Source organism: Capra hircus, chromosome 9 (genome assembly GCF_001704415.2).
Source record: "Capra hircus breed San Clemente chromosome 9, ASM170441v1, whole genome shotgun sequence".
NCBI classification, from domain to species: domain Eukaryota; kingdom Metazoa; phylum Chordata; class Mammalia; order Artiodactyla; family Bovidae; genus Capra; species Capra hircus.
In genome coordinates this window covers 55,744,158-55,757,407 of record NC_030816.1, presented here as the reverse complement: position 1 = coordinate 55,757,407, position 13,250 = coordinate 55,744,158, and the positions used below count along the sequence as shown (strand labels likewise).

General features: G+C 44.7%; 1 protein-coding gene across 2 annotated transcripts in view; it reads right to left on the bottom strand.

Moving 5' to 3' along the window:
* The window catches only part of TMEM200A (transmembrane protein 200A), an 89,296-nt gene extending 77,954 nt beyond the window's left edge, over positions 1 to 11,342 (bottom strand). Inside the window, exons 1-2 of one of the 2 annotated variants that reach the window (XM_018053205.1) lie at positions 10,679 to 10,700; positions 9,571 to 9,640 (exon numbers count right to left, since the gene is read on the bottom strand). The gene's annotated coding sequence lies outside the window, so the exon portion shown is untranslated. Of the gene's footprint in view, positions 1 to 9,570; positions 9,641 to 10,678 lie in introns of both variants that reach the window. The other variant, XM_018053203.1, reaches the window with a different exon arrangement.

Here is a 13,250-nt window from a genome sequence, read left to right as displayed (position 1 = left end):
AAGAAAATGGAATCATAACACTCTAATAATTTTCCCCTCCAACTTTTAGAAGAAAACCAGAAGTATTTTTATTGTAGTTGTAAATTATTTCTGCAGCAAAATAGCAGTTGGAAAAAACTGAAATTGGACCTCAAAAACCACCTCAAACTGACTGCGGCGGTAAGTTCAATAGTTCCCTTGTAGTCTGAAGCAATGTTTTCGGCAACAAAACACCCCATGGAGGTTTGAGTAAACCCCAAGTTCCTCCTTCTTGTGGAATAAAGCAAGGGTTATCACTCTGAAAATGAGATACTTTGATATGGTTGGCTAGTCTTTGGGAAAGGGAGTAAACCCAGAAGGTTCAAAATTCAGCATCTTTGCTTGACTTGTTTAGGGGGGGATCAGTGACTAAGAGGGCAGAGGGCTTTGGGGAGGGGGTATCTCTCAGGTGTCCACATGTTACATTAGGGCACAGCCGACCTCACATTGTACCCACCAGCACAACCTGCTCCTGGGTCGCCTGCTCAGAGAACAGCATGAATGAAATAGACACAGATCCATGCTCCCGGGCTGACAGCCCCTTCCAACAGTGTAGGAACCACAAGCACAATGATCCCAAATGTTCCAGGAGTCTAGGAGTCCAAGCACCCAACCACCAAACTACAGAGACAGAAGATTTCTGAAAAGCAGGGCCTTTGTCCAGCATCACCTTCACTAGGAGGTGCTCCACACAAAGGTCGGAAGAGTGCCCTTACAAGATGTGCCTGCCTGTCACTGGCTTTAAGAAATCATTCACAAACTAATGTTCTCTCTGTCATGGGCCCCTATATGGATATTCAGGACCACTCTGAACAATTTTTTTTTCCAGCATGCAGCTTTTATTTATTCATTTAACTTATTTCCCTTAAGAATTTTTATATTTATTTTTCACTTTTATTCTATATTGGAGTTTAGTTGATTAACAGTGTTATGTTAGTTTCAGCAAACTGGTTATAGAGCAATGTGATTTTTTTTAATGGAGTGACTCATCGCAACATCTGACCAATCACCATTCTAAAGGAGAGGTCTTGGTAACAAAGGAACAAAATCAGCAATTGGCAAAACTGCTACTCACTTAAGAAAAAAATAAATAACCCTCCATGCAGACAGGTGAGAGGGGATTTCTGTGCACTGGCAATCACAAGTTCACCTACTCTGAAAATTGGTTTGGCAGTAAGTACCAAAGGTCTTAAAGTATTCTTACTCTTTGACCCTGGAATTACCCTTCCATGGATCTTCCTTAAAGAAATACTCTGAAATATGAACAAAGATTTCATCAAAATGTCAGTTATAATACCAGATATTTGGAAACAGCCTAAAGGTCCAACATTATACAACATTAATAAAGCTTTCCGAGAAGCTGGAAAATATTTAGGACATAAGGTTAAGCAAACAGAGCGCATTTAACTATGGAAAAACTTCATTAAAAATAAAGAGGAAGAAAAATGCCAAAATGTTATGGGTACTTTTGGGTCATGGGATTATAGGCAAACGTTCTCCCTGATTTTTAAAAATACATAATGTATTTTCCAAAGTTTTCATTGGAAGCATGTATACTTTTAAGATTAGAAATAATAACATCCTTCAGAAATGCTAAGTAACCCTGCTACTGCTGCTGCTGCTAAGTTGCTTCAGTCGTGTCCGACTCTGTGCGACCCCATAGACGGCAGCCCACCAGGCTCCCTACCCCTGGGATTCTCCAGGCAAGAACACTGGAGTGGGTTGCCATTTCCTTCTCCAGTGCATGAAAGTGAAAAGCGAAAGTGAAGTCGCTCAGTTGTGTCGGACTCTTCGTGACCCCATGGACTGCACCCTACCAGGCTCCTCCGTCCATGGGATTTTCCAGGCAAGAGCACTGGAGTGGGTTGCCATTGCCTTCTCCCTGTTAAGGCTTAGATATGGTCAATTACATCCTCCAACCCCATTGAAGGCACGCACACACACACATACACACAAGCTGCTAAGTAGTCATACCAGTAGAATACAGATCTTTGACCCATTGGGATCATACCAATGTTAGATTGGTTAGGGTTACCTCTAATTTGTTAACATGTCTGATCTTAAATTCATGGGAATCCCAGGCTACACCTTCGTATCCATCCCTGTAGATGTGAAGCCCATAGATTAGTGCCACAAATCCACTGAGTTACATACCAATAACTCTCTCTAAGGGTAATAACAGGCATAGTTCATAAAGCACCCAGCCTTGTCTCGTAATTACCAGGTTGATCATTTTTAGTATGATTTAACAGTTCCTAACATAGAGGAGCCTTTAAACCTAAATGACCATAGCCTGCTGTTAACCATGTAGATCCTCTCCATAATTGTGGGAGTTTTCCTTTTAATAAGTAACCCTACTGTATCACAAATGCTTGCACGTGTATGTTCTCATTCTTGCACTGAGCTGATCTGATACTTGGTTTGCCAAGTGAGCCAAAAATGTGTGCCTCTTCTATGCCAAGATCAGCTTAGAGAGAGGATGGAGAATCTTTGAATTCATACTGCATTTCAACCCAAAGATGCTGATTCTCAAAACTGCAAACATGCCTCAGCAGTTGCCAACCTGTTCAGCACCTCTGTGATTAGCTCACTGTTTGCAGAAGAGCCTGCTTTTTCTCAGCATCACTTTCATCCCCAAAGCCCCCTGTTATTCTTTACCTATTCTCATATCTCTACCAGTTTTATTTCAATGCATCATAATCACTGATTCACATGTGGTTTTCTCATTAGATTATAAGATTCTTGAGATCCTTCTTATCTTGACATCCCTGGAATCTTACAGGGTACCTAGTAAATAGTGAGAACTTAATAAATGCTGTTAGCATTAAATACAATTTTACAGAATAGGAAGAAAATCACCTCAATAACCCCCCAAAGAAGTATTCACTAACAGGCTCCTATTGTAAATGGGTATCTTGGTCAGTGCATAAAATCAGATACACTGTGGAATGTAATTTCCAGTTTATGAAAGAGCACAAAAGTAGCACAGGCGTCTAGGAGCTGGCCCTGGGGCTCTCTTGTTGGATGGAAATGATTTCACAGAGCATCAATACCAGCTAAGGCCACTCTGTGACCATGATGGATCAGGACAAAAAGAAGAGCACTGTGGTATCCTATCTGAACACAAAAACACAAATATCCAACCCCCTAAATGACCAGTAGTCTCCTAATCTGGCTAATGAATGTTTGCTGCATCTTTGCCAGTTATAGTGTTAGCCTCTCTCGTCTTGCTCCTTCTAGATAAGACTTATTAAGATACAAACTCATAAGATTATTTCTGCCTCAATGCAGAGCAAAGTCCTATTTCTTTAAACCCTCTTTCAAATCACTTACAAGACCAAATCTTATAATCACTCATTTCTAATATTTACTGCAACACTCCATGTTTTCCTGTAGTATACACTTTCCCTCACTGTAACAAGTAGCAAACATAACCTGTTCAACTACAAGTCATTTCCCAGTGGTCTCTGGCTGCAGGATATTGAGAAGTTCCTGGTCATGCTACCTTGGGCTTCCCAGGTGGCTCAGTGGTAAAGAATCCACCTGCCAAACAGGAGACGTGCATTCAATCCCTGGGTCAGAAAGATCCTCTGGAGAAGGAAATGACAACTTGCTCTAGTATTCTTGTCTGGGGAATACCATAGACAGAGGAACCTGGTGGGCTACAGTCCGTGGGGGTCTCAAGAGTCAGATACAACTTAGCGACTTAACAGCAGCAGCAGCATGCTACCTGAAAACCCCTTCTGTCACATACTCCTCAGAACTTGCCTCCTCTAGGAAGCCTCCCTTGATCTGTCTTCCAGGCTCAGACAGTTCCATTCTTTTTAGTTTCCATAACATTTATGGTCAACTGCTCCTAATAAGTTTGTACTTCATAGTACTGGCTAGCGCTGTGATCTTGATCACTGTCTGAAAGATCCCGTCAACTCTAAAATCATACTATTCTATTGTGCTGCTTTAACATTTTAAATATGATTGTCTTACCTCTCCAAATGAGCTATGGAGTCTCGAAAATATGTCTCAAATATTTCTTCTCAGGTACCTTCTCATTCTGCTTCTTCTTACCATATGTATACAGAGTTCACTGCACATGGCAAACACCTACATCCAGTCAAATTTACAGTGACCAATTTGACCTTGAATTTGTTGGGAAATGATATATCACTCATATTTCATCAGTAAATAACTCTAAATATTTCATCATTTAGAGCATCTTCAAGATGGACATTAATAGCTGGAGTGTATTCTACATTCTTGTGACATTGAGTATGTGCTAATGCTCTTCCTCTACGTATTATTTTTTATTTATCATATTTCTGGGAAAAGTACCTGCATGTCTAAAGGTAAATTCAGGCCATGGCAGCTGGCAAAGGTCCCTTCTTTTCAACTGAAATCAGTAACTAAAATTAAGCCCTCCAAACATCTGACTTGCTGACGTATCTATCCTGCGTAATGATAGAGATCCTGCACTGAGGGGAAAAATCTACTAGGTTATTGAGTTTTCTGCCAACGCCAGATACAGTCCTGCTGGACAACTCTGTTCAGATGACCTGCTCTCAGCTCCCATTCAAATGTCTGAATGTTCAACTCACAATCTCCCTTTCCAATCATATGCCTTTGCTGACTTCCCCAAGTCTATGGCCCAGACTTGAAATTGACCTTGCCCTGCTGGAAGCAGGATGATTCCCTGAAGACTCAGGATGAGGTTGAGATACAGATAAATTTCGGTTTCCATGACAGCTCCTTCAACTTCCAGTCTGGCTCCAGGAGCTTAGGCAAGTAATTTAACCTCTCTAAGCCTTCATTTCCTGGCTCAACAACAACAACAACAACAAGCCACAATACATCTCCTCCCAGCACTCTAATGAAGATTTGATGAGATTATGTATAGAAGGCACATGGCAGATGCTCTACAAATGTCAGCTCTTTTTTCCCCAACAGTGCCTGACAAACTAATAGAACTCCGTCTCCCTCCAAGGAGCTGCCCATGCTGTATTTGTATTGACTTCCATCACGAAGGATATTTAAACCGAGGCAGATGGCAGAGTTCCTGGCCTCAGATCAACAATCAGGCTCTAGTTGTTCTATTGATCTGCCCACCTGTTCAACTTCCTAAGCTGTTCCTACCCACGTTCCTCGCTGCACCCGAACCCCAAGCCAAGAATCTATGCCTGTGCCCTTCTTACTCAGGCCTTAAGTTTGCTACTGAACCCCAATACTCTACCTCTTCACCCCAATAGCCTCCATTCCATCCCCTCTGTCTGACCTGTATTCCTGGCAGTCTGGATGCCCATCAGATGGTCCAGTTTGGCACTCATCCTTCAATTTGGCCTGATGTACTGGGTTTTTATCTTGACTTTGAAGACGGTGTTGCATAGTTTAAACACAGGCTTTTGTTTCAGACTGCCAGGATTTGAACCCGTTTAATGACCATATAACCCTGAGCAAGTCATTTACTTCCCTTACTTTCTGTTTTCTCACCTTAGAGGGCTATTATGAGTAATGGATGTAAAGCATGTAAGATGGGACCTGGCACACTAGGTATGCCTTTGAGAAATGTCAGTGCTACACATACAAAGGCTTTGCCCCTAGGATGTGTGGTGGCTCTTGATACAGCCCATTTACTATGGACAAATGCACAACACACAGCCACTTCACCTGCTGACCCAGCCTACCTTCTGGTCTTCTCCCTTCTGATTTGTTTTATCCTTCCAATGCTTCTGTCAACACAAAGGCTCCTTGATCCTCATCAGACCTTCATAAAGTTGCTCACACAAGCCAATATTTTAGCTTGGGACCAATCATCTTAGGCCTCCTAAGTGATAACCCTAATCTCTGCCCACTGCCTCCTCTCTGCCCAGTTCCCACAATCTCAACAAACCTGTTTAAACAATAGTTCTATGTTCATCTCTTTACTTCCTTGTTCAAACTGTCACTGTGTCACTAGATCTTGTAATGCCCGAAGTAGGGGGTCTCCAATCTCATGATCCCAGGATGACCAAGGCTTTTGAAAATAAAATCCTTAGGCTGAAAACAGGGCACAAAGGCGTTTCCTAAAAGCACATGGACATGGATAAATGGTGGGTTCCTCACTCCGTAATCCTCTGGATCCTATTATGAAAGTCTAGACACGGAAAGAACTATTTCATCTCCTGACTTTGCCTTGGCTGGGAGAAAGGTCCCATTTCTGGAATTTGCATGGCCTTGGGCATCTGAGTTGCCTCTACACACAAAGTTCACATCATTGTCCAGGAGGCTATCCCCAAAAAGGAGGGAGCAATCCTCCCCAGTAATAGAGATGCTGCTTTTGATTGGCAGCCTCATAAGTTTGGGGGATCTATATGATCTTGACAGAACTGTCCATCGTGGTGCCCTCCCAGTCCTTCGCCCCACCCCACCACCAGCACCGCATACAAACAGGGTTGGGCACTCCATCCAGTCCAAGACTATTTCAGCAGAACTCTTGGTTGGACATGGAGACTGAGTCAATGACCACCAAGCACAGCCAATCAGAGACCTTTTAGAAGACTTCCATAAATGGGACCTGGAAGAGACAGGTCTTCTCTTCTTATGGATCAAAAGCCCAGGAATGCAGGTTTGGAACTACCAGTGCTCACCTTTCTCAGCATGTGGAACACATGGAAAGGGGCCTCAGAATGAAGCTGATTCAGAAAGAAGAGAAGCTGAGAAGCAGGGAGAGAGACAGGGTGTGTGTTCCAGCCATGAGGCTCTGTGTTCTAGCCGTGACTAAAGCAAAGTTCACCTTTGGACTTTCCAGTTACATGAGCCAATAAATATACTTTGTTTTTTTTCTTTTGCTTAACACAGTTAAATGTAGGTTCCTCGTGTGCATAAGCAGATGAATCCTGATAACTCTCTTCTGCAGGAACCCAGGGTAAAGGGGAGGGGACTTGACCCCCATTAGTGTGCTTAATGTCTGGAGCAGAGTGACAAGGACACTGTAGAAAGGAACTTACATGTCCACATCTTCACATTTTGTTCACACTCCATGAATTTTGTGTAATTTCACGTCTGGTGACAAAATTTCCAAAGAATAACTTGCTGCTGGAACATATTCCATTGATTAATAGCACAATGGCCCAAGAATGCCCATCTTTATATGAGAATTTTCTTTTTCCAATTGCACTCAAAGTTTTTGGCAGAGTCTTATCCATATGGCAACCCACTCCAGTATTCTTGCCTGGAGAATCCCATGGATGGAGGAGGTTGGCGGGCTACAGTCCACGGGTCGCAAAGAGTCAAACACGACTGAGCAACTTCACTTTCACTATCCATGACTATAATACTCAAATCACCAGAATTCCTGCTGGGGATGGGGAGGGGAATGAGATGAGGAGGAAGCCCTGAACAGGAGTAATCAAAGTAAAGATTAACAATCAGAATTTCAGATGTTTCAGGTCTTAATATCACAATTGGAGATTCTTAGCTTCCAGTATGGACTTCCCCAGTGGCTCAACAGTAAAGAATCTGCTTGCAGTGGGGGAGATGTGGATTCGATCCCTGGGCGGGGCAAATCCCCTGGAGCAACACACTCCAGTATACTTGCCTGGTGAATTCCATGGCCAGAGGAGCCGGGCAGGCTACAGTTCATGGGATCACAAAGAATCAGACACAATTGAAGCAACTTAGCACGCATACATCTTCCAGAATATAACCCAAACTTTTCCTCATACATTTGAAACTCTACTAAAATCTGATGCCACCCTTATCTCTGTCTCCTATTTACACAAGGTTTCCAAAGTGTGTTCTAGCTTCTCTTGTCTCTACACATCCTGCAAAAAAGCAATGGAGCATATTGGTACAAACATGCTCTGTGAAATAAGTCCTGGTTTCATCACCTTCCTACTTGAATAACCTCTTGGAAATGTAAAGAAAATCAACTGCCATTATTTGTGAAAATTCGTTGAAAACCATCAAGGACTAAGTGAATGTTGCTAACTCATTATTTTGCTATGTATTTGAACTTGCAGAATCAGTGATGGGCCAGATGTCCGGTCTCCTTGACCTCCTACTATCATGGGCATTACTCTTTCCCACTCTCCAGTGCAATCTCCAGCCTGTCTTCCCCCAGCCCAAACTCTGCTCACCACACCACCCCCACCACATCTTGATTTCTCTTCATCATGCAGCATTCTACAAAGAGGATGAAAAGATCAAAGTCCAAAGTCCTTGGTCGGCCAACGAGAGCAGAGAGACTGAAAAGCCTAGAAAGGTATCCAAGGCCACAGAACCAGTATCTCAGCCAGGATATATCACAACTTGGGTTTTGCGGCTCCCCATTCAATGCCCTTGGAAATCCATTGTGGACCAGACCCCTGATGCTGAAGGACCATTGCAGATGCTCAGTGATCTGACACGTTTCCCAGTCCCCTCTCTGCGAGCCTGCAAACTCCCAGAAGGAGAGGCTAATTTGCCACCAGTCAGCAAACCTAGCACCATGACAAGGGTTCATGGATGTTTTCTAAGTGGTTGGACACATATCAGATCTTTGCAGACAAAGCATATCTTAAATCCTGAAACAAATACCCTTGACAAAACTGCAAATCATATATCCCTTAATAAAATGAAGGGTCCATCTTACTGCAGACACATTTTTTCCATCTCTACACAAGTTCTTTTCCCAAACATGCTTTGTTTGACTGAACTCCTCATGCTGTCTCTCATTTAGTGAAAGTAACATGAAATGAAATTTGTTTTAGAATTGCCTCCTCTTTTAGACTATACATTATATATGATAAGTAATAGGTATAACCATGAAGACTTAATTTTATCATCTACCAATTTTGTTGAAGAAACATAAAAAAGTGACATCTGTTCTTATCTTTGTTCTTATCTATTTTCTTAAATTTCTGTTCCTTTATGCTGAGATTTACCATGGGAATAAGAAAATTTAAATAAATGGTTTGAATCCTCTCCCCCTATATGCTAGTAGTTATCTTTGTCCAATGAGCTGTTGTCAAAATGCTGAAGCTACAAAAGTTCAAGTATAGCAATCTAACTCTTGGAATGTTCAAAAGCGTCACTAGTAATTCCTCTAAATTGGAATAAAAAGAGCAGCCATCACACTTTACAGTGACCTCTCCTGAAGAATCCCTTCCAGAAAGCCTTTGGATATTACATGTATTTCCCTGAACCTGACTCAGAAGCAACAGGTTAAATCTCTCTGTGTCAGCTGCCTGCAAACCGCATACAGATGCTTTGAAAGCTTCCCCAGCCTAGGATACAAAGCTACTTATAACCAAGGTTACAAATTATAGTTAAATCATCTCACAATAATGAGCTGTATAGTAAGACTTCATTAGGGAAAAATCATTCCTAACACTTCAGAAGATATATTTTAAGAGTTAAAAAAAATCTCAAACATTAATTTACTTAAGAGAAACATTATTTTCTGTTAAGAACAACTCCTTCACTTAAGCTGTCTGAGAAGCATGAAGCTAAAGTGTTTCATGCTTTAGTGGATGCTTCTGTATAGGGAAAAAGTAGTAGAAAAATAAAGTAAGGTTTGAGAAGTTTTGAAGTTCAGCCTACTTTTCACAAAATGGTGATATAGTCTGGTATTGGTGGCCAAATAACAAACTGAAGGTCATTTTACGTGTTTCTGTAAAGCAAGACATGACAAGCCAGCAAAGTTAATAGCTTTCACAAAGCTGTTAATATTTGTTCATAATTTTGTAATTCTTCCTAAATTACTACAAAAAGTGTACCTTAGAACTTGGTTTGACAGCAAAACCTAAAGAGTTCAATATTCTTACTGACAAATAAGAACAGTTGTCGATTCTTGAAATGCTTTCTGTGTCCACAAGTACTTTTGAAGGTCTTTAGAAAAAAAAAAAAAAGGTAATAAACACTTAGGTCCAACATACATAGTCCAACACCAGGCTAAGGTGTACTTGACCTGACTTCAGTGGGTAAATTACATATGTGGGAAGCATCTGATTTTCTGGCATTGCCTATGCCTGGTACCGAATAATGAGTTATTCTGATTATATACACCATTCACACACACAGGCACATACTTCTCAGTGGAAAACTAGTGGCAGTAAATACCCACAGAGAGCCTGTACCTACTAAATGTGAAATGCTGGCTTGGGCAATTAATTAAAGCAAAAGAATGATTAATGGAGCAAATCTTGCAAACGCTCAGCCCTTTCTCTTAAGGACAGATTATATACAGAGAAGAATAGCGCTGAATTTGGCAAATAATTGCTTCGCCTCTCCATTTTGTCTATGAAGATCCTACCACATATTGATTTTGCTTTAGGAAACCCTGACCACACTTTGCTCTTGCCAAGGACTACTATAAATTAATACTGTGGACGTCTTTACAGAGAATGCCGACTCTGGAACGGAGACAAAGGAGGGTGTAGCTTGGAGAAACCCAGCCAGGCGCTCCAAGGCTCCGGGGTCCTGGGAGGCTGCCCTACACCGCTCCTCTTGCGCTCCGGGGGCTGGGGAGTCCAGAACTGATGGCGGGTTTGGTTTATTCTCCAAACTTCAGGAGACAGTGTTTATCCTAACTCTGGGGGCCGAGGTGGGGCGGGGAGGGAGAGAGTGGTGAAGCAGAGCCCCGTTTCAACCGCACCGATTGCCCACCCACCTTCCCAACCCTGGCAGCATTCTTTCCTTCCCCCCTCACCTGTCCCGAGCGCGGGGCCTCGCGGGTCCAGTCGCCTCTCACGGCTCTCACTCCCGGAGTGGGTGGGACGTCGGGCGCCTCCCGAGCAGAGCGCAGGAGGCAGCGGGGTTGGGGGCGTCAGCAGAAACCTCCGCAGCCTTGGGCAGCCGCGGTCTCCCTCCCCATCCCGGCGGGGCGCGGGCAGCGGACTCGGCGCGGCCACCGCGGGCGGATGAGTCAGGCGAGGGGGCGGGCGGCGAGGGCTGCCGGAGGGCCGAAGTGGGTGGGGGCGGCGGCCTCTGGGCTGGGGGCGCGCCGCTGGCTGTGCCCGCCGCGGGTCGCCCGGCCGCCGGCCGCAGCCATAGGGCTCACGGAGTCGGAGCGCTCCTGCCCTCGGTGGTCACCCGGCGCGGTGCGCCGGGCAGCGGACAGGGACTCAGTCGCACAAGACAAAAGACTCACGGGGGCTGAGAGGAGAAAAGTTTTCAGCAGTGCTCAGATCCCCACTGAACAGATCCCCACCGAACCTCACGCTCCAGTCGCAGAAAGAGGAGTCTGGGGGCGGCGCGTAGGGTGCCGGGCGGGCTTCCAGGAGCGTGGCCACGCGATCGCGACCCGGGTGCGAGCGAGTCTCCCGCTGCCCACGACCGGTAGGAACTCCCCAGGCCCTGCCGCCCCCACTCTCGCCGCCAGCCTCCTCCTTGAGGATGCAGACAAAACCCAATCCCCCTCCCCCGGACTCCCAGCCCCCAGGAGGCGTACCCTGGCCTCAAAGTTGCCCTTGCTGTGCAGGGATCACCGCAGACAAAACCTATCGTTGGGAACAAAATACCCACTTTCTGGGGCTCTTCTCCCTGCTGGAAGCCCAGAGGGTGGAAAAGGACACACCCACCAGCCAGGCGCGCCTCTCACTGGAACCCCAAGATTCGGAGCCGGGGTCCCACCAGCCCCTGGACCAGTGGGGAAGCCCCGGCTGATTCCGGGTATTCCTGGAGCCGACGCTGCAGGACTCTCGCTCCACGCCCCTCGGACTCTCTCTTATCAGAAGCTGCCTAAGCTGGTCGGGGTCCCCCTGGCGGGCTGCGCGGGCGCTGCGCGAGCGGAACCAGACCCAGTGTCTACTATCAACGCGGCCCTGGAGCGCCCACCTGATCTAGGACCAAAAAGAGCCCCGCGAGAATGGCCCGGTATGAGGGTCATGGGTAGGGCGGACGAGGGCGAACCGGATCTTTGAGAGCTTCGGTGATTAGTGCTTAGATTCAACTGTAAACGTCACAGCCAAGGAGGAGTATGGGTTAATCTTCCTTACCCTCAAACATCCAGTAAATGGGGACTATCCCCGATTCACAGAGAAGAAGGTTATCTGACGTGTGTGTGTGTGTGTGTGTGTGTGTGTGTGTGTGCGCGCGCGCGTGCGTGCACGCGCGCGCTCAGTCGTCCAACTCTTTGTGATCCCCATAGACTGTAGCCCACCAGGTTAGGTGGAATTTTCCAGGCAAGAATACTGACTTGGGTTGCCATTTCCTCCTGCAGAGGATCTTCTGATCCAGGGATCATACCTTGGTCTCCGTGTTGTCTGTATTGGCAGGCGGATTCTTTACCACTCTGCCACCTGGGAAGCTGCTAAAGGTTATACTAGGTACCTCCTATTTGGCAGAGACCGAACTGGTGATTGTATATATGCAGGTCAATTCAGTAAATAAAGTTTTATGTAAAACTCGGGATTACCAGATAGTCCACCCACGACCCTGCCATGTACAGAGCATACGATCCCCCAGCGCTGGGTGTAGGGGATACCTGTGGGTCTCCTGAATATATTTAAGCTGATGACTGGAAGACAAGTATGGCATTCTAGTGCAGTGAATTTGTGTCTTTAAAGGTGCAGTCTGCTGATTTCATTTTCAACAAAAATTTGTTTCTGGATGTGGGAAATGTACGAGAAAGAGAAGAGAATTCCATGCAAAACTTTAACATTAAAAAAAGAATCTTGGATATCAGATTTGGCAATGAGGGGAGAGACTGCTGTAGAAATGGATTTCTTTGGTACACTCTTCCTGTCTTGACTAGAAGAATTGGGAGATTTGACACTTTTAGTAAAAATTTCACAATCAAAATGTTAAAAACAAAACTAAACACTTTAAAGGGGTTGGAAGTTGGAAGGGGTAGAGAAATGAGTTACCCGTGTAAACCATCTGTAAGTTTTATTTTTGCCCCACCTGTCTCTATACTCTTTAATCCACAGCCACCTGCTCAACTTGCTTAGGTGTTCTCACACATTTGTGCAGCCATGCCATTAAAGGGCTGTGATTCCAAGGGGCCTTCCTTTTAGTTCTACGTAACCTCTTCAATTCATAACAAAGTATCTTGAAACCACATTTTTCTGTAGAGCTCCTGAGAGATATTTCCTAATTACGTTTCCTAGTGGCTTCGAGGAAATGAAGAATGGGCACAAGTGATCAAGATCATCAAATATGACATCCTAAGACAAGTAGTGGCGCATTTAAAATGGTCATCTAACCATTTTACACTCTGAAAGACTGAACCTGCCTGAAAGATGAAGGCCTTGAAAGAGGCATAAGCACATTCTTTTGGT